Below are 23,471 nucleotides of genomic sequence, written 5' to 3'. Positions count from 1 at the left end.
CATCTAGGTCAGAAAACTTGGAAAATGTGCTGCAGATTTCAATTCAGCACTCTGTGCCCAGGTTAACTGCTATTATGGGGACATCTTGATGGAGTAGTGATGAATTTCTACAGTTCACTTGTACACAGAGGTTCTGCTGTGCTTGGCAGTAATCTCTGTTACCTTGAGAAACTCCATAAATGTGACCAAGAAAGAAGTTGGCTTGTTTCTTGAAGATTGTGGTCCAATCATATAGCTGGACCCACGTGGCAGGAACACAGATGCTGGTGGGACCCCAGGCTCTACCATGCTGGGGTCTGAAGAGAGCATGGTGCCATGGCCCACAGCTGAGCAAAGCAATGTGCAAGCTGAGGCCCCAAGATTGGTTTTTATTCAAGGAAAGAAAATCTGGGAAATGAAGGAATTCAAAATGACATTATGAAGAAAACTTTATGAACTGAAACTACTTAGCCAAGAGAAGAAAAGTGATGGACAGAGGCAGGATATTTGTGTATATTTTGAAGGGAGAAGCGTAAGGATATACATGGGGTTGGTTAGGACATTTTTTGGTTGTTGGTCTTTCAAGACTACTATAGTCTCTGTTTCCCATTGGTAAACCGGCACTTTCTGGCAGAAAAATTCACTAACTTCCCTTATTTTCAGAATAAAATCCAGAATTTTCAACATACCATAGATTGTCTAGCCACGGTTTACCTTTTATTTGCCACTCATCCTCTCTACATTCACCTGTGCTCTAATGATTCAGTTTTGTTATCGAATAATGGGGGACCCAGATGCTATTACCAAAACAACGCCTCCCCTTTCCCGGGGTCCCTCAGTTCTAGGTCCTTTTCCTGCTCGGTTCTTGAAACTATGGCTGCCAATGGCAGAGTTTGGTGAAAAGGAAAGGAGCTATTTATTCAAAAGTTATACAAGTTTTTAATAATGGTTAAAATTTGCTGTTAAAATTTCAAAATCCCTTTAAAACAACCACCAACACACAGTCCTGCCATCCCAGTCGGGCCGGTCAGGGGTACGTCCTCCAGAAGAAAAAAGAATAGAAATCCAGGGCACGGCTAGGCAGGCCTCTCGCAGTTCCCAGCACCATCCACTGCGCCCCCATGATCTCCTCTTCTTAATCCAAAACCATGTGGCACCTTCTCATAGCCCACTAGCAAGAGTCCTTTCTCCCCCTTTTCTTCCCACATGGTCTTCACATTGTTCCCCAGAGTCTGTGCCCCTTTGTCTCTCCAGCAGACTGTCTCCCCTCTCCCAGTTACATCCAGTGTTAGTTTTTCAAACCTTCCTGATTAGCCTTGTTGAGATGCAAAATAACCATCTTTGCATTTGAGCTCTGAAGCCATCCTGTTATTGACATGCAAAATGACCCTCAATGGCTATGCTCCACTTCAGTAAGAAACTGGCCTGTTACTGATACACAAAGTAACTCCCAATGGCCCTGCTCCAGGTCTCCAATCCCCCAGGGCAGCCTATCTTGGTGGGGGGAGAATATCTTATATTTTTTCTTGGACACCCCAAGTTCTGGACCCCGTTACACATACCCTTTGGGGAAGTTTATAGTTTCTTTGGGATCAGTCCAAGATACATGCTTTCCTGTTCTGTCCTCTGCCTCTTGTTATAGGGGCTGGTGAGAGTTAAAGCCTGGATTCTCATGAAGGTCCAAACTCTTTATGATACATCTAGCTTCCTTCTTGCTAATTGCAATCTGATTATAGTATATGGCTAGATTTAGAGGCCATCCTAAATGTAACAGACCCACTCCCTTGTACCATCAGTACAGAAAAATGAGGCAGAATACACCTTTAACTTTGGAGCCATCTGCCACACATACCAACTCCCAAGAGAGAAACGCAGTTACTGTCCCACTGTGTGGCCTTTCCATTCAGGGATTATCGACTTCCTGCTGATGACTTCTGCTCCAAAGCCTGCTTTCAGCAATGCAGAGGGCTCTAGTCAATGGAATCCTTATTTTTAGAAATGCTGCATTTCCTCTGTGCTAAAGATAGTTTCTGACAGCTCTCATCTTCTAAAAGTCCTGTGGTTAAATGCACACAAATGTACATCTTTCAGTTTATAAAATCTGATTAGTAAAATTTCACATGGAGATAAAATTCTGGGAACTAAAGAGAAATGAGATGACATAATGTTTTGAGCTCCGTGGTTGTAAACTGCTATATACATCTAATGCACAGTAGAAAAAAGGAGTAAGGGGAACTTAGATGAAATACGCATTACATATGATATGAAAGTAAGTCTCCTTGTTAGCTTTCAATCAGGTTGTTAAGGGACAACATGAATTTTGATGTTAAAGGACCTATGATTGGCATGGATGATTTCTTAAGTTTTTTCCTTTGTTGTTTCCATGGACAGTCTATTCATTTCTCAAGTTCAATTAAGAAAAGAAGAAGGAAAAACATTCATTTTCTCTATATGTTAATGTCATATAATGTAATAGAGTTTTCTAAACCAGCAAAAAAGTCAAGAGATTATAACTAACCCCTCCTTTTAGCAAGACTATTTCCTTCCTCTCCTCTTCCTCCTCTCCTCCCCTCTCTTCCCCTCTCCTCCACGCTCTCCTCCTCCTTTCTTTCTTTTTTTAAGGTAATATCAGATTCACTGGTAGAACTCTAGCCACTCCCCTCCACTGTCCTCTCACACCAAACACTCATTCTGTTCAATGGCAGATAACTATGGTGTGACTGTGTCAGAAATCCTCCTCCTTCCCATTGCTTCGTACTAACCTCACAGATATCACACTCACCCTACTTCTGTGACCTGCACCCTCAACCCAAATTATTCTTTTTGCTGCTGCTGCTACTTTTCTGTTACATTCAGCACATTGAGTCTTCATAGTTCCTGCTAAAGTAGAACCATCAGGAATGTTCTTATCTTGGTTCTTTCCATCTGTCCCTGAAGGAGATGGACCAACAATATCCTCTACTATCACACCATTTCAAAATGAGGCAGACACATTTTAGGAAATATGGTTACTCTACCATATTAGCCCGGAAGCTTATACATCCTACATCCTCAGGGAGAGTGTAGCTACCCGACAATCCCTCCGTAACTACATCTCATTTCTCTGTGTGGTTTTGAGATGCACATCTGACTTTTGTTCCTTATTTTGATCTGAGAAGTAAGTGGTTGACAGGAGCTGTTTAAAGCTACTGAGGTTTGGGAGTCCTACTTTCCAAAGAAATAGACTTTGGGAACTTTATTACTAGTCAAGATTCATCAGTTTCTTTCTTGTAGCTTCGGGTTTCTCTTTTGCAAAAGTCTAACCTATGCAAATAACCACTTCTGTATTATTATTTCTTACTTCCTAGGATTTCAGTTCCACTATCATTTATATTCAGGTCACATTTATTGGGATACTGCTTATAAATATTTTAATGTCTTTTCAAATAATTTTTAGAAGGCTTTCTTGGTCTGTTTGAAAGGTTCTATTTGGCACAAAGTTAAATTTGTCAGAGGTCTTAACAAGGGGTCTTACAGGATTTGGTTTTTGCCCTGAAGCTATTTTTTAATTTGGATATTGTATTATTTTATTTTGTGTTTGTCTTCTGGAGAGACTGGGAATGAGAAATTATTATTTTTTTTAAATACAGCAAGCCCTGGATTCTTTATATTTCTTTAAAATTTTTCTTGAAAACCAAGTAATGCTTTTTGTGGCTCACCTGTCTATATAATGTGTCATACATAGCTAAAAGAACTTACACTTCTGCCTCAAAATCTTAAACAAATTCATCACTTCCTGAGGTACATATTCTATGTTCAATATTGCTGCTATTAAGAGTTTTGCTAAACATTTTGCCACTACATGAAATGAATCCCCTTTCCTTCAGCTTTAAATAGCATTTTTCTCAATTTCCTTTAAGACTCACTAACAACCTCCTTGAGACCTGTCCAGCGTCCATTAACATTCTCCTCAAGTTCACTCAGCGTCTGCTCACAACTAGTGCCCAAAACCAATGTCAGCTGTTACAGATTTGTGTTACAGACCCACTGCACTTCCAGATACCGAATTTTCTTCTGGTGATTTGTTGTTGCATGAAAAAGTAACTGAAAATTTAATATCTGAATACAGCAATTGTTTTGTTATGTCTCGCAGCTTTTATGGGCTACGAATTCCCAGAAGGCATGGGAGTCCTGTTCTGCCTCGGTGTCTTTCATGAAATTGCACTTAGATGGTGGCTGCCGCTGGAGAAGAAGGGGCTGGAGCAGCTGGCAGCCTGCTGGGTCTCTCCCAAGCAGTCTCGGGCTTGTCTGTGTGGTTTCTGCATGGACTACATGCACTTCTTTACAATGTGGATAACACAGGGTTTTGTACAAGTGCCCCAGTGAGCAAGGCAGTAGCTTCAGTTGTGACCTAGCATCTGAAGTCACCAACCATCATTTCCCATGTAGTGATAAGTTCCTCCAAGCTCCTCAGGAGAGGCAGAGGTAGAGCCTCTTTTTCAATAAATTTGGGGGTATGTTTTAAAACTGCCATAATGACTTTGGATTTTTTTTTAATTTATTGATTTGAGAGAGAGAGGGGAAGGAAGGAGAGAAGAAAGAAAGAAGAGAAAAAGAGAGACATTACTTATTTCACTTCTTTATGCACTCATTGGTTGTTCCTTGTATGTGCCCTGACTGGAGATCGAACCCACAACCTTGGCATATCTGGACAACACCCTAACCAACTGAGTTATCCTGCTACCAGGGCCACTTTGGCTTTTTAAAAATCATACTTTTAAAATAAGGTCTTAAGTTTCTTAACCATGAAGTCTAAGTCTCCTGCAGAAATTTTTCAGGACTCCACCTCTTACCTTGAAATGAAAGTATTATAGTATAAATTTTAATAGCTATTATCATAATTATAATAAGAGATGATCTTAACCATCTCCTATTTGGCCTTACTGCTCTCCTGCAATAGTGGTTTGGACCATACTCTGAATATCCCACTTCCTTGTACATGAAAGTCTCTCTGTTCTGCTCAGCTAGTCCCCATTTCTGATCATTGCCTATTAAAGCAAGGGATATTTTAAATCAATTACACTAAATGGTATGACCTTTGAGTGAGCAACCTGACCTTCTGCTCTAAGAACTTTTCCATTACACAATTGACTTCTTTGCTCCCATAAAGGACCTGAAATGGAAGACATTTCATTATACCTACCACTCAGCACAAATATATCGTCGGAGTACTGTGTTCACTGTAGCAGGTGAAAAGAGACATTGTGGCTGCTATAACTGTCATCCTGATGACTGTGAAATTCCTGTATTCTTCATCTTATTTCTGCCTAATTGGAAATCTAAAACATCAACATGCAGATAAAATATCATAACAACACTAGTTCATCAAGACAAAACTTTGATTTTTTTCTCTCCATTTTTACTTAAAAAGCTGACCAGTTTCAGGGTTTTATACAAAAATAAAACCGTTAAGTTTTTGAAGTACTGCTCAGTCCTTAAGAACAGCCTTTAAATGACATAGTTACCTAAAATTCTTTGGTTACGTGCACATTTCAACTATTTCAACTTAACTTCACTACCCATCATCCATCACAACCACGTTGGTATCACAACAGAAACATAAAGCATGAATTTATTTTTTTAGTTCTTTAAAATTATTTTTATTTATTTTTTATAGTTTTTTAAATTTATAAATTCGTGTTTATTCTATTACAGTTGTCTCTATTTTTCCCCCTTTACCCCCTCCACCCATCCCACCCCCACCCCCTGCTCCCACAGTCAGTTCCCACTCCATTGTCCATGTCCATGGGTCATTGATACATGTTCTTTGTCTAGTTTCTTCCCCTTCTTTCCACCATTGTCCTCTTTCCCCATCCCCTTTGGTCACTTTCAGTCTGCTCCATGTTTCCAAAGTATGAATTTAAAAATGAAAATGTTTGTGTTTTTTACTCTTTTAATGAGCACACACTTTCACTTCCAGTTGATAGCCTAATGTGATCAGCCAAAAGAAAATCTGCTTACAGTTTAATTAAGAGACAACTAAAGTCTTCCATGAATCTGACTTCCTCATGCTATATACAATAAGAAAAATCTAGGTAATTAGAATCAGAAGAATTGGCATTTTGGAAGATCTTTATCTTTCTAATTTAAAAATTACCTACCTCTAAAATACTCCTAGCTCACACTCATCAATTTATTCATCCCATTAGATAGATGCACAAGGTTATATAGTCTGACCTCTCCACTCAGCATTTTATATTATCAAATAGAAGTCATTGATGAATCTAAGTAGGTGTAATTAATTACATAAAAGATAAAACATAGAGACAATATATTGCTCTTTCCAGGTTATCCTAGCCTTTTGGCCTATTTTGTTAATCAGCATACCACTTGGCACAGTTGTCTTTATTTTTTACCCTAAGGCCAAGTTAACTAAAACAAATCTGTGAAAAGAGACAAAGTTCCTACCCAGAACATGAGGCAAGAATTTATCAGAAATTATGTGCTTTCTCTTCTTACACAACAGAAAAAGTGACCTGATTGACTGGTTAACTCATTCATTTACTTATTTAACAAATATAACTCAGTATAAGTATGAGTCAGACATGATTTCTATGTGCTTCATCTGACTTTCGGCAAGTATTGGATTGGCCAAAAAATCCATATATTTTTTCTGTAGAATAAAAGGCACATTTTTCATTTTCACCAATGACTTTATTGATTTGGATATGTTAAGTGTGTCAGCTATCTCCTACATGGTATAGTGTTGATTGTTCTCAATTAATGTTATGATTTGATCACTATCAACTTCAATTGGTCTACAGGACTATGGAGCATCATCCAACAAGAAATATCCAGCACAAAACTTTGCAAACAAATTTTGACATGTTCGATCAGTAACAGCACCTTCTCCACACGTTGCACAAATCTTTTCTTTTGTATTTTAGTTGTGTTTTTACTTTTCTTGAAATAATAAAGCATAATATGCTAAAAATGTTGCATATTTTCTTCCAACTTCAATATTAAAATGGCTGCAAAAATTCACCAATTTTGATGTTTTTTTAAATGTACACTGATATGACAGCTGTCACAATACAATCTAACAAAGTTGTTTCAAATGAAGCTAAAGATGGCTAAGCACTACTAGAGACATCATACAGAAAAAAAAATGAACTTTTTGGCCAACCCAGTACAAAGATCTCATTTCTTTCATTCAGGATCGATGAGAGATCAGATAAGCTGTGGATCTTGTCTTCCAGAAAGTCCTAGGGAAAAAAACTAGGAATAATAGCTGTCTTTTAATGTCAAAAGTCAAATCTTAAATGCAATTACTTTGCAGAATCAAATTTGATATAAAAATAAAAAACTATCTGTCAATTGAATAATCTTTTGTATTTCCAGTCACTACAATGGCTTTATATTATCTTCTTACTTATTTCCAATATTATTTGCATGTGTTGAGGAAATTGCTCAGAACATTTGTTTGGAAGTCTTAAAATTAATTTGAGCCTTTAAAAAGCTTCAATTACAGCACTGGCTGCGTGGACCAGTTGGTTGAAGTGTCATCCCATAGACCAAAATTTGCAGCTTTGATTCCCAGTCAGGACCCATACCTAGGCTTTAGATTCAATCCCCATCTTGTTGGGGAAAGGGCGCGTGGGTACAGGAGACAAACAATCAATGTTTCTTTCTCACATTCATGCTTTTCTCTCTCTCTGTCTCTCTCTCTCCCCTTCATCTATCCCTAAAGATCAGTAAAAATGTATCCTTGGGTGAGGATAAAAAAGTTTCAATTACAGTAGTAATTATTTTATTCTTGGAAAAAGCAAAGCTCACTTACAATACACCAATTTGTATGTAAAAATATGTACACATGTGTCTTTTCACACACACATAATATTTTTCATCTGTGTGCTCTATACTCTTCAAAGTTTTTCCATATGAGATTTCTCTATTGATTCTCACAGAGGGATTCAGATACCTATTAAGCAAATATGCATCCTTATTTTAGAAATTAAGGCATACTTAAATTTGCCTAATTAGAGAGTTATACCAATCAGGGTTATATCACAGAAGCAGAGCTGCTAGTGATATAGAATAAAGAAATTATTTTAGGGGTTGGATGTTAAGCAATTTTAGGGGGATTTGGAGCAGCCTATATAAGCTGTTGTTTCTGTGTCTAATTTTGAGCTTCAAGTCACTATATGTCAGTCAGATGGGCAGTAGGAACATTGGATGTGGATAAGAGCAAGGACAAGTTGGAACTTGCAAGGATGGAAGGAGACACAGAATGGCACCTGGAACTTTGGAAGACAAACTGAAACTCATATCTCTCTCTTACCATACCCAGACTCAATGCCATCGATATACAGAAACTGGTGTCTTCACCACACAGTTGTACTTACACTTGTACATGGGCCAAATTGCCTGGGACCCTGAACCAACTTTCAGAGCTGACCCATTTGTATACTCTGATTTTCATGCAAGATATCTCCTGTGAGCTGTGCAAACCCTGAATCATGCGAAGAATTTCTAAAATACGTGGTTTAGCTTAGTTTAGTTGACCCAGTACAGAGCCACAGTAGAGCGATATATGGTAAAATATAGGTCTCCTGACTTAAGTCTTTTCCTACTACATTTGCCAAGCCTACTGTCCAAAAATAGGCTGATACCCAGCATTGGCCATAGAGAAAGCAGAGCCTGGAAAACAAAACACAAGAAAAAGAAAATCTAGTCCACTTGAGATGTGATGACTTCTATAGTGACATAATAAAATCAACCATGTTGCACAACAAGGAGAAAGAAGAATCTTGTATTTTGGTTTATGCACCAGGCACATTTTGATAGAAAATTAACCTTTGCTTTGATCCTATCCTTATGCTTGTTTCAGTAAACTACTCCCATGAGGTAGTGTTTTAGTAAGTAAATATCGTTATGAAAGTAGCTGTGATGATTAGATTATTCATCCGGTTGCCATCATTGACTTTGCTCCCGTGAAAGTAATGGCAGCTCTGTGTTGAGCCATCAGACCCCTGACCATATGAAAAGCCAATGCTTGGACAGGGAATAAGGTGCTATTAAATATTCAAGGGCTTTTGTCCCCTACATATAGGATCTGTTGGGATCTTGCTAATGGTAATTGTAACTAGCAAGACTTAGTAGATGACGAATACAAATCTTCAGGAAACAGTGCATTATAAAAATTTCCCCTTGTACTCATTTCCAAAGTACCATTTCTTCTATTTTTTTTTCTCTGCCTCCCAATTACGGAAAACCTGGGCCTTAGGAATCATGGGCATGCGTAAAGGTTGTGATTTCCTTGCTCCTGGCTACAGTGTGTGGAGCCTAGAGAAGCTGTGCAGGACAACATGTCCTCAGAGAAAAAGAAGACCAGGCAGTCAGCTCTTCTACCTGAGTCCAAGGGGCAAGAGAGAAAGTGAAAATTCAGGCATGTAGACATAAGGAAAAAACAAGATGAGGAATCGGAATAAAGGTAGAGATAAAAAGTATGGGAAGGGTTTCTTCAAGCATCTTTCACTTTCAAATGTGGGCAAGGAAAGCCCCTGGGCCATACACTTGTGGGAGAACTATATGGGCCCATCAGGGAGAAATGAGGCTCAAACCCTGGGGAGGACTACGCAAAGTACAGACAGAGGTCATTACTGCACAGAGACTAGAGTTTTGAAGTAAGCAGAGAGAGGGTCAGAATCAAATATTGCAGGGACTTAAAAGAAGAATCAGAGCCTTGGAGCTTCCTCCAGTGCACACTTAAGCTTTTAGGCCCATCCCAGAGTGACCATGACCACATATAGTCCATTCTTCTCAATAGCTATGATGTTGATACAGATTTGTTGAAATTATAAAACACTGATCATTATAGAATTGTGATCTCTTTAGCATCTTTGCTATCATGTCTACTATTACCTAATAAAAGAACAAATCAACAAGGTTGACTATTACACAGGAAGTATTTCCTGGTCAGTAACAATAGTTCTCATTTGCTGCAGAGGAACCATGGATAGCTGATAGGGATCAGCTCTTGAACTTTTACCTGGGGTCATATTTGCTTTTGCTTTTGCTTTTATAATAATGGCTGCTACTCTTCCTTATCCTTCTTTTTTGTAAGAGCAGACCTACCTTTATTCTCTACACTCAGCCTTTTCCCTACCCCAAGAAAAAAGAGCAGGCACAAAAAACTGTCACAATATTATATCAGAAACTAACAAATCTCATGAGAAAAGAAAACATGGAAACTGATAGAGATTTATAGAAAACATTTTCTTTTAAGGAAAGAGAAGGTTAAACTTATTCTAGAATCACCCATATCTGTAGTAGGGAATTTCATCTCATTTATCCACCGTTAGAATTCAGACATGCCTGAATGACCAGGCAGACTGACTAAGGTCCATTTGCTAGGGGATTGATAACCTAAGGAAACTCATCTGAAGAAGATGACTAGCTGACACAGGTTCAGTTCCTTAATGAATGGAGAGGGCAGTGATATTGTGATGGGTATTCCTTGAATTTCCTTATTTTCTTCATAGCCTCTTGCCTAGTTTCTAGGGAGAGAGAAACACATAAGGATGACCACTAGTGGGGGGAGGGGAAGGAAGGGAAAGAAGGGATTGAGCAAAAAGGAAAAAGGACTCATGGACATGGACAACAGTGTGATGATTGCTGGGAGGAGGGAGGTATAAATGGTAATGGAAAAAATACAATAAATGTAAATTTAAAAAATGTACAGAATGAAAAATAAATTTAAAGCTATTTCACTAAACTCTGCAGCATTTTACAGCCCCTTTGTCTCAATGAAACACAGGTGGGTTTGAAAGACTCACCTCCTTTCTATGCTGCAGATGCCCCTGGAGATTTGGCCTCCTGTGTTCTTCCATTTTTCAGTGACAGTATTAGGCAGAAAGCTAATTCCACAGGAGCCATGAGAAGGTCTACTAGGAGAAGACTCAATGGTGTATACCTGAGAATCATTCACTGGCAATACTCAGAAATACTGGGTTTTGATTTTAAAAAGGGGAACTTTTTCAAATGGCCTAGGTACCTGGCATTGGATATTGTGGGCAAGACCCAATTAAATTTCAACCATTACTACGTATGTGATTCTTTACCCACCCAGATATTTAATGAGGCTTGTGGGAGTTTGGTTATAAAAATGATTGGGATATGTATTAGCTTTATAGGGTTGCCATAACAAATTATTGCAAACTACAGGGCATAAAACAATGGAAATTTATGCTCTCACAGTTCTGAGGAAGCTACAAGTCAAAAATTAAGATGTCAATAAGCCTGGTTCCTTCTGAAGGCTCTCAGCAAGAATGTCCAGGACTCTCTTTCAGCTTCAGTGGTTGCCAGCAATCCTTGGCATTTTTTGGCTTGTGGAGGCATTGGTCCAATCTCTGCCTGAGTCTTCATATGGGGTTCCCCTCTGTGTATATCTCTGTGTGTTATCACCTATCATTATAAGGACACTCATTGCATTTAGGTCCCACCTTAATCCATTATGACTTCACCTCATTTAATTATATCTACAAAAACCTTTTATCCAAATAAGTTGAATTTACAGTCAGTCATCTGTGTAATATGGACAATGACTTGCATCTTCTGTCAGCAACAACAAGTACTCAGAAGGAGTAAATGTCTGCATCAAGTCACAATTGAAACAGAAACCAGCAAAAGGGATCTTCATACTTGATCTACAAGATAGATTTATTATAGGAAATTTTACTTTTAGCTAATTATTTCAAAGGATGTTTTCCTTGGTACCCATTCAGAAAACCAGAATGTCTCTTAGGTAGAATTTCATTAGTATGCTTAATTGAGGATGACTCCTGAAAAATCAATTCATTTAGAAACTGAAAAGTAAAGGTCAGCTCAAACTTTAGATGAGCCCAGAAAAATTGCGCAAATCGAGTTTGGAAGATCAATGTCTAGTGAAAGTCAAACATGACAAGGTAAAAGATAACAGGGAGTCTGAGATTCTAACACTGGCTTTCAATTTTCATGGTTTTCCTTTCATCCAATCTAAGGGTGAAAAAGAAAAACATATATATAAACAATTTACACTTCCAATACTAAAATCATCATGTTCTCTATAGCTCAGAAGAACCTGGCAAGAGACAAAACCCATTTTTGCTAGCAGCCCTGTTCGAAATCTGAATAATCTGTTCCATTTCATTTCCTTGAGTTGCTTTGTATTATTCACATCTAGCCTTATACTGTTTTTTTTAATCAATTTCCTTTTGCATAATTGATCAGGAACTAAAATGACCTAAATTTGTTATTAGCTAGAGATATTGCCAACTTCGATATGAGCATGGCTTTAACATTTTTTTCTAAACATGGCCTCATAAATCTTTTCAGTTAACATAAAAACAGCATGACAAAAAGAATACCTTTGAAAGAAGGTCATTTGGGATAACATAAATATGCTTCTTTACTTTTTAAACATGATCATCACTTTGCTTTGCAGTTAGTGCTGAAGGTTTCAGCTTCAATAATTGACTGAGTTCTTTAAACCCAAGAATTGTGCCTTATTCATATTTGTGGCCAAGGGTTCTGGCGTTGTGCCTCACATAGAATAGTACTCAATGAGGGTTGAATTTAGTTGATATCATGTTAAGACCACACACTATTTTCACTTCCTCAAAGAGGAAGTTTGGACTCCCTTTCTAGGCCTCCTCAGGAGAATAATAATGGAAGATAAACTCTGACTTTGTGGTTAGGTCAAATTAAAAGCATGTTGCTCATGTGACATGATTCACCCTTCAGGTGAGAGCTCAGGGTTCTGTTTTACAAAGTTAAAGAAATCTGCAAGAGTAAATTTAGTTTTTATATTCTATCATTTTAATTCTAGTTAGAGCTTTGAAATGATTGTAAATACAGTTTGTTATGTTACTTTATCACTGTATTTAGCTTGTATCATTGCCACAGTTATTATACATTTAAGTGAATTACAACTTTAAAAAATATGACTGCTTGCAATCACTTAAAGAATTATCATCAGTTGACTATTATCTCACTAATTTAAATACAGATTGAGAGGAATCTGGATTTGCTGCATAGAAAAGAAATGTTTTGCTGGTGATTTCCTCCAGTAGGTGCTTTCATGTCTAAAACTTAGAATACACTGCTTAAACCATTTTCTGACATTCAGAACAAAATAAATAAGAAGTGGAACAAATCCTATAAACATTGTTCTTCTATTACTGAGGAAAAAAACTGTGACTTTATTCCTGTTGAAAACCAAAGTCACCAGCCTGAGAAATAGAAACCTCTGGAAGCTGAAGTGCAGGTTATTTCTAAGACTTAGTAAACCTGGTTTTCATATCTTCCTCTCATGACACTTTCTGAAGCAAAGTCTTACACTGTGGGCCAGACTAAAATCTTGACATGAAATTTACTGCTCTAAATTAGATCCTTCTAAAGAACAATTCTCTGTCATAATACCATATGATCTCACCTATAAGCGGAACCTAACCAACAATACAAAGATGCAAGGAAAATAAGACCAGCAACACTGAAAGGAAAAGAAATCAACAGAGACAAGAGGGAAGGGGGGGCGGGCGGGAACAAGGAAGGGAAGGGGAAAGTCAAGGAACATATAGCAAGGACTCATGGACAAAACCAAAGGGGAAGAGCTGAGGGAGAGAAGGAGGGAGGGGACAAGGGAAAGTGGTGGGGGGTTGGCAGAGACAAATGTATTTGAAAAAATAAATTAAAATAAAATTTAAAAAAAAATAAAAAAGATAGCACTAAGAATTTTGGCAGAAAACAGTGCTAACTATTTTAAAAGTAGTATGGAAAATTATAGAGCTTAAAAAAATAAAATAAAATCTTATATTTAAGAATGCCCTAGAATTTATAATACAGGGGTGGGCAAACGTAGGTTTACAATTATGAGTTTGTGAAACACAGAGTTTATCCTTGTATTACTGTTTATTAATTATTGTATTATTTAGTTATATTACAACTAATTTGCCCACCCGTGTATTCCTGAAGGACCTTGAGATTTTAGCATTTTAAGCCCATAGCCACTTCAGGTTCACATTAACATAAACTTTGAATATTATAAAATCGATTCTCCCAAAAGCAAAGTTATAATAATAGCTACAACTACAATCTAATTTTTATTACTCATGATCTATAAGATGATTGTGGTTCAGTTTTGCAATTATAACAAAATAATTATAAGAGATTATAGCAGTTTCCATTATAGTTATTACCAAACAGTGTTGTTAGCAGTATTATAATGATTCAGGTTAAGCTCATCCTTATAAAAAAACTGCATGTTTCCTAAGAACAAAGAATTGACTAGAACTGTCATCTTTATTAGGAATATGATGGAAAATTGAATTTTAATGTTACTTAATGCAGTAGTAATGCAGTATGAATTCTAGTTCCATGTAAGAACCAAAAAATGCATAACATAAACAAAAATACTCCACACTTATTGGCAACTTACTAGTAGCACATTCAGAAGGTAAAATTTACTAGTAGAAAATTTAGAAGATAATACTGTGTTTCATGTACCACATTTTGATAGTCATTTCAAACATTTTCATAATATCCCATTTTTGTTGCCTGTACTTTGGTATCGTATTAAAATCATTGACAAATCAAATGTCAGAAATATTTTTCTCTCCATTTTCTTCTAAAACTATTATAGTTTAATTCTACCATTCTGTTTTATCTATTTTGCATTAACTTTTGTATATAGTATACAGCAAGTATCTAATTTTATTTTATGCATGTGGATATCCAGGTTTTCCAGCACTATTTGTTGAAAAAACTGTCCTTTCCCTGTTAATGGTTTTGGCACCTTTGTCAAAAGTCAGTTGCCCATATTATGCAATAGTCTACTTCTGGACTCTCTATTTTATTCCATTTATCTGTATATCTGTTCTCATGCTAGTATCATTCTTTTGATTATTACAGCTTTGTAGTAAGTTCTGAAATCAAGAAGTGTGAGTCTTCCAACTTTGTTTTTCTTTTTCAAGATTGTTTTTTCTCTTCGAGGTCCCTTGAAATTCCATATGAATTTAAGAATAGATTTTTCTATTTATGCAAAAACATTGTTAAGATTTTGATAGAAATTACATTGACTCTATACATCACATTGGGTAGCATTATCATCTTAACAATATTAAATTTTCCAATCCATGAATGTGGGATGTCTTTCCATTTGTGTGTGTCTTCTTTAATATATTCAGGAATATGTATGTTAGCGATTTTTGCCTGTTTATTTTACACCTAACAGCTTTTCTGAATTTGTTTAATACCGCTAATATTTTCTGGAATATTTTGGATTTATACATATAAAATGATGTTACCTGGAAACAGAAATCATCTTATTTCTTTCTTTCCAATATTGTTGCCTTTCTTATTTGCCTAATTGCTCTGGCTAGAACTTCCAGAAGGATATTGAGTAGGAGAGAAACCATATTTGACACTAATGATAAATACAAAAATATATATGTCAGGCATCAATCTAAGGACTTCATATATGTTTCTCTGTAATTCTCATTATAATGCTGAAAGATAGATATTAGCATCCCCATTTCAGAGACAAGGAGACTGAAGCAAAAGTTAAATAAATTGTATAAGATCGCACATCAAGAAAGTGACAGAGTTGGAGTGTAAATCAGGTATGAGTGACCTCAAAAACTATATACTGTTCTATACATTTTGTCTTTATGACAATTACACAAGCAATGTTATTTGTTTACTTCCCAAATTTATGTATTTCTCACTTGCTATATAATATACATGTAGATATCTTATTTCCTCACCTATCCAAAATTCACATTTAGTGTCTTTTTGGAATTTTAAATATCTGCTGGGTGGAAAGAGGCTGAGTGGAAAATCTTTATTATAGCAGATGGATGCTACATTCTTTTAAACTGTGATAAAATCCATCCAGAGAAGTCATGGATGACTTAGAGTCTGCCTCATAAATGGCAAATCAGCAACCCAGGACATCCAAAAGATTTTTGAGGGTCAATTTGTTTCTTGCCTGAATTACTAATTAAAACAAGCGAGAGTCCCTATATTTGTGTTATGATGCATGAAAAATGACAATAAATAATTTTGTATTTGCCTTTTAAGAGCAACTATACCATATAAGAAAAAGTATAGATTAGCATCCCCTCTTAGCATATTCTAAAATGATCCTATTGATACAAAAGAACTGTAATCATACAAAATCTACAGAGCATTAGTTTGGCAAGATCAAGCCTATACTCTGGTATGATGCAAACTTCCTTACTATTTCCAGAGTTTTGGAATCATTCTTACACTTAGCAATCTTTTTTAAAATACTTCCTTTTTATTCAAAACACTTTTAATACTTCCAAGAAATTATCAGCAGGAACAAGAAGCCCACTTCTGGAAAAACTGTTAACTAGTTCAAGAATTAATAGTTCTTCCAGAAAAAACTTAGTCAAAAAATTATCAGCAGTCTTAGTCTGGCTTATATTGAGGTATAGTGGGGTTTCTTAAAGATTAAATAAAATAAGCAGTTCTGTTCTGCCAAATTTAGTATAAATTTTGATTATCATACATAAATACATATATTTATGGTTATTATATATATAAATATATGTAAATATTATATATAATATCCTTGTATACCCTGTGTAGAGACAGACCTTTCTTTTAGAACACTCTCTATTGAGCACTGGTTGATACAAATTTGTATAAGACATGGAGACTTTCATTTACATTTTGGGGGAAGCTAGGACTAGCTCTATAATATAAGGGCTTCCAGACTGAGGATTCTATAGAAGGAAAAAATTTAAATAAAGCACTTCTGTCCTGTATTGTAATATAACTACACAACAATATAGCAAGTAAGAGAATGAAAAAAAAGTAGAAACTAAAGTCATCAAGAAAGAGAATAAAAATATAAATAATTAACTTAGAGAAATAGGAAAGTCAACATTAAAAAAAGGGAGGGGAGACAGAACTTGCAAGACACGTAAAAAGAAAATAAATTATTCTTATAAGAAAATAATCTGGTAAGAATGAAGTAGGAAATATTAAAATTGCACCTAATATTGAAAATATGGTGGTTTAAATACTACATGAGGGTCACACAGGAGTGAGCAAAAAGAGGTTTACCGTTATTCCTATGGAATAAAAGTGTGCAGGTTATGGTTATTAGAATAGGTTTAACTCAAAAGAATGTCACAACTGTAAAGCTGCTTTTACCCACCCCTGTATAGAAAATCTGACCTTTTGAGAATAAATAAATAATGTAAAACTTTTAGAAAGAATATCATCCATGTGCACCCATCTCATCAGACACATTTTGAGAGGATTTTGTAAGTTTAGACTGTGAGGTAGAGAGAAGTCAGGCTCCTAATGCAAAAGATTTCATCACAACCTAGGCAATGACTAGTAATAAATAAATACTGGCCATATAGTTATACTAATATAAATGATAGTGAGTACTATCTTACTGAAAGAATTCAAGATGATTACTTTTGATAGTGAAATATTGGAATAAATAGATTACTTGTAAACTTTATCTCAAATCTAAGATACTCTTTCTCATCATATTTCATTTCCTTTGTTTTAATGCTTTTCCTGATTCTATTCCTTTTAGTTATTAGTTATACAAAATTGATGTATTTCCCTTTGTTATAAATATCAATTATAAAATCTGTCACTATCTCTGCATGCATTATTGCATGTTACTTACTGTAATAAAAAATTATGAACAAAGAAATACAAAGAGTGAAAAACAAACATTCTTTCAAGAGGTAACACCTTATTAAGTATGCAATTTAATAAAAAAAGTCATGTTATTAGACAATTTTTTCTTATTACAGAATTGACATATATTCATTGTAGAAAATGTAGAAGACTTATATGAAATGTAAATCACCCCATGGATCAAGGAAGGGAAACATTTTTCCCTCTCCTCTGTTCTTCCACATTCACATTCTGAAACAGAGGATTAATATTATAAGCTATAGCCTTGAATGCTGCTTAGGACATTTTGTTTTTCTGGTCAGAACTGCTGAATTTAATTTTTAAAAATTAAACAATGTCGTTTTCTTCCCCTTCATACCTGAAAACCAAAGGTAGTAGTTGTATTTGAAACCAGGCCTTCTATGACCCAACCTGTCCCCCTGTCTTCTGTTCTTCCACAAAAACCTAAAAGGTCCCAAGATGCAGGTTGGGCCTGGGGCTGGAGGGAAGTGGGGTTCGGTGGGCATCGGGTTTAGAAGACATCCTTTAGGTATCTATCCTAGAATACCAGCCCTTTGGGATTTCAGATATCTCTCCAGAAAACAAATGTGTTCCTTGGAGGACTTGCGTAGAAGGATGGTTGAAATATGGGACAACAATCTTGTATTACTTGATTACTAGCACTGTAATCTCATTCCGATTCTTAACAATTCCCTCTATTCAGAGATAATCATGGGAACACTTTAGTGTGAAGTCTTTCTTTTTTCCATGCCATGAGCCCAGGAAAGTATTTTTAATGTAATCTTCCAAAGTACAGATAAGTATATACTTATTATAATTTAATATAACAATTTAATTTAACAATTGTTAAATACTACATGTATAATTTAATATAACAATTAAATATAATTTAATATAAGTATAATTTAATATAACAATTACTCTCCATGGTAATAAATATATATTTTATAACCTAATTTTAAAAGTTTGTTTCTCTACATAATTATTAAACACCTAAAGAGCAAACATTGTTAGTACCCACCCAACAGCTACTCTTTCTCCTTTTCTTGCTAATTTAACCTGATTTTATTTATTTATTTATTTATTTATTTATTTATCTATTTATTTATTTTTGACATTGCTGTGTGCTTAGGCCCTAAGTAATGATTCAAGAACTTTTCAAATCAATCCTGGATATTGTATCTGTTTTCCCAGGTGCCTGCTTGCAGCTAGAATTCACCATGTGACCCACTCCTGGCAAATGAGAGGTAAGGCCAAATCTGTTGAGATTGGGAGACTTCTGGGAAATATCTTCCCTCCTCATGATAAATGGACAGCATTTACCTTTTACTTAATCTTTTCCAAGCATATTGCTTTCTAGATCTGTGGCTGTAACTTTATGGCCAAGGGAAATAAGACTGAGAAAATGCTGTCAAATGAGGATGGAGAGAAGAAGGATAGAAAGGGACTAGTTCCTTGATGAGATCACAGAAACAAACCAAGAATATACTGTCCTCATACTCCTTCTGTGTCTTGATCTGTGTCATGATCTTCTGTGTCTTGTAGCTAAATACAACCTATGATATTTTAAACCTTTATCTCTTATAAACAGGGCTTTGATGAACATATATATAGCTGAGTCTTTAATCACATCCATGATTATGTTTTTATGTTAAATTCCTAAAGACATTAATTATTAATTCATAGGCGATACAACATGCCAAGACTTTTGATGTATATAGTCAAATTACCATTCAGAAAGATAGTACAAGTTTTAGGATTCAGTAAACTCTATAGAAACTCTTTTAAAAATGAAATTGTACCACAAAAGTTATTTTTTCTTTTTTTTAAATTAAAATAGAAATGTATTTCCCCTAGCAATATGCAACAGGATTTTAAAGACAATCTTGGTCCTTTTTGTTCTTTTTTTACATTATTTTTATTGTATTTTTTCCATTATGACTGATCCCCCCCATACTCACTTCCACCTCCATCCTCTCCCTCCACCCAAAGAAGAACCTATACCTCTGCAACTTCCAGAAAAATTCAGCAAAATCACAGAAGAAAACAGAGGGTCTATAAAGTCTGGAAAACATAATCAGATACATAGAATGTCAAGAAGGACATCTTCAATCTGTAAATGCACAGATACATAAAGAAGTCCTCAAAGTTTCCATACTCACGATCACCTGGTATAACTGTCCACTAACATTGCTGTTTGAGTTTCTGAGTTTAGCACATCAGTGAGCACGTGCAGGAACAGCACGGTGTAGCTCTGTGGCTAATGTGTTCGGCCCCCAAAAACTGCCCCAGGAGAGCTTGAAAAAATAGAATTGTCCCTGGAACTTTGTTCTCAGACACTTAAAGCTGAGTTTCTGAATGTAAGAGTACCTACTGCCACATCTTCCCAGTCTGCCTTTTCTGGAAAGGTCACTCCAAAGAGTGACCCAAAAGTCTGTAATAGTGTTCTGAGTGCTGTGAAATGGTAGGGAAATATACAGCCTGCTGATGGCTTCAATATAGCCCAAAAACAACACAGCAGAACCCCATTATCAAGTTAGTTAACTGAGAGGTGAAAAAAAGTTCAAAGGTACAGCATGTGCTTTGAGAGGTTTTCATCTGTCCATCTCAACATTATGGGTCTGTTTGGCAAGTCTGTTCTGTGTGCCCTACTGTGGCTATGTCTAATATCAAAATTTATATGTTAAGATAGGTTTAAAGCAAACTTCTGTGTCATAAAATATAATTTCCCCTAATGAGCAATTTATTTCCATTGGCTTCTAGCTGTATATTCATCACATGAAAATAGGGAGTTAATAAGAGAAGGGGTATGAGCAGACTCAGGGAATGGAACAAGCACTATGAAAAACACTGTATTTGCTTTACAATCATTTGGTTTATTGACATAGGTGTGAAAGACAACTACATGAGACTGTTATGTCATAGTAAAGCCAAGAAAAGGAAAAAAAATGCCCTCTGTTCTAAAATGCCTAAGCTCAGCTCTAAAAGTGTTGTTATTGTTGTTGTCAAAAGACAGATACTAAGGGCTCACTACGTGAATTGACAGGTATCAATGTGGTCTTGACCTTGAGATGTTTGCAAATTAATTGAGAAGAGAGTCTAAGTACCTGAGGAGAGGTGACCATCGTGTGTGCACAGGGAGAACACTATGTACAGATAGGAGTTAAACTGCCATAGTCAAGGAGCTGCCAGAAGCCTGGAGAAAGAGCTGAAATAGATCCTTCAGAGGGAGCATGGCCCTGACACCACCTTAACTTTGTGTTTCTGGGCTCCAGAGTGTCAGACAATACATTTATGTTGTTCTTAGCCACCCAGATTTTGGCACTTTGTTACAGCAGCTCCAGAAAATTAATACAACTATGTTCTCTATAATACTTCAGAAGGTTGCCTTGTTTACTGATTTATATTCTATGCCATCCATGAAATATAACTGATGAGAGAAGGAACCACAGCACAGTTCTGGGTGCTAGAGATTCTTACATGGATAAAATATATTATTTATCTTTGGGGGACTTAAGGAGGTGTTTATAATTAAAATGTCAAGCATTTATGTATTCACTAATTGAACACGTATTTAAGTACTGCATGTTCCAGGTACTGCTACAAATTCTGAGATCACAGTGGGGAATAAGAGCTTACATACTGCTAGGGAGAAAGATAAATAAGAGAGTATGAACTGAATGAAGGCAATAAAACAGCAATATGATAGAGCCCGTAATTGTGAGGGTGGTTAAGTTGATTGGTCAAGAAAGGTCAATCAGAAATAAACTAGGTCTATTGGAAGAGTAGCAAGAAGACACGTGTTTAGGTCAGGTGAATGGAGCAGTGAATGTGACAAATGAGAATGAGGGGGCATGTATTTGATTCTGTAGGACCTGATAGGCTATGGGAACCCTGAAAAAATAATTCAGAAGTTGCAATTAAGATTCTGCCATGTTCTAAATCTTTTTTTTTTTTTTAATATCACTTTGGCTGCTGTATGGTAAACTGACTGTAAAGAGGAAAAACTAGAAAGAAGCAGAAAGAAAAATTCAGGAGCTGTTGCAGGAGTCCATATGAGGCATGACTGTATCTTTGTCTAAGGTCGTAGCAGTAGAAGTGATGATAAAGGTACGAGTTATTGAAGTGTGTTAGAAGTATCACTAAATAGGACTAGCTTGGGAAAGAGGTATTGGAAAATTAACAGATCAGGACTGATTCTTAGGTTTCTTAATGATCTCTTACAAAGTGAAGCCAAACAATATTGATTAGATGACAATTGTTCAACTGAGAAGAGTTTACCTGATGCTTATATAGAAGAGGATAGGTGGAGATTTGGGCTAGATTATCTTAAACTCTTTTACAGCCCTGAGTACTGATCATTCTAATGCTCAGGGCAGAGCTGCTGCTCTGCTGTTGGTCATGCAATCTCAGAAACCAAGGAGCCCGCACAGTGAAAAGGTAGCTTGGGACTAGGACGGAGATTCCATCCAGGCTGGATGCGTGCTACACATGAATTTTCCAACTTCACATGACAACATTTACAATCATCATTTTCTGGCCACCCCAGTAATCGAAGCTTGATATTAATGCTTTACATATTACCACCTCATGCTCATAAAAATGCCATGCAGTAAGTAAAATTATCCTTCTCTTATAAATCAAGCAACCAATTCTGAGAAGGCCATAAAATGTTCAAGACCTTAGAGCTAGAGAGTAATTAAAAATTGGATGGATTAGATAAATATTTTTGCCTTATTTTAGTTTATTTAACATGTGTTTTAGTATGAAACAGTGTGACTATGCTTTACTGTGTGAATATACATACACTATGTGTATGTGTGAATATATTCATAATGATATACCCACATATAATATATATGTATATCTTAACTCTTGATAGACTTTTGTATATGTATATCTCAACTCTCAATGGAAAAAAATCTCTTAGTAATATTGGTAAAATCCTCTTTCATGGATGACTTTGGTGATTTTAGATCTAACCAAGTGGGCCAACAGTTTGATTTATTGGAGAAGAAGCTTTCTTGAGGCCAAAATGAGAGTGCTGTTTAAAAAAAAAGGGGGGGGAGTGGAATGTCATTTTTATTACTTGTTCTATGTTCCCATTTGCCAGCTGCTTAGAGAGATGAATCAAGGTGACAATGAGTTGAAATGAAAATCAAGTTTTGCTAGCATTTTTATTTGAAGAAGAATTCTCAAGAAGCTGAAAATAGAAGAAAAAAGTCATTTTTCTTGTTAATATTATGTTTCCTTGCTGTAGAGCAGTAGGCGGCTGGAAGAAAAACAACTTGGATTTAACCAGAAACTCAAAATACAGAGTGCACATTTCCAACCTGGTAATTAGGCTGATATGAGATGTCACAAACAGTGACCATTACAGTGGACTGGCTTTGAAATGCACACTCTAAATTAAATGATGGCTGAGTGGCTAGGACACCAGTCTTCAGTCTTGGCTAATTTATGTGAAATGCTGGGACAAGGAAAGCCACTCCTGCTGGTTCCAACTAAAGCCTGTCCCCATGCACCTGCAGAAAAGCAGATGTTTTTTTTTCCATAGATCTGGTTTTTAAAAATCAGGTTAAGAGATGACAACTGTGAAAAAATGAAGCCATTCTCTAGAGAGTAGCTGCCTTGTGGGACAAGAAAAACAGTTCTTGGAAGTCAGCCCAAGAACACTGTATTAGTCAGGTGTAAAAGGAGAGCTGCCTCCTCTAGAACTTGGGCTAAAATTCTTCCTTCTAATCCTCTCTTAGTCAATGTGTTTTACTTTCTAAAAAAATAAA

This window comes from Pteronotus mesoamericanus, unplaced genomic scaffold (genome assembly GCF_021234165.1).
Source record: "Pteronotus mesoamericanus isolate MK-2021 breed Mesoamerican mustached bat unplaced genomic scaffold, CSHL_Meso_final contig_182, whole genome shotgun sequence".
NCBI classification, from domain to species: domain Eukaryota; kingdom Metazoa; phylum Chordata; class Mammalia; order Chiroptera; family Mormoopidae; genus Pteronotus; species Pteronotus mesoamericanus.
Note: the sequence above shows the minus strand (reverse complement) of the source record.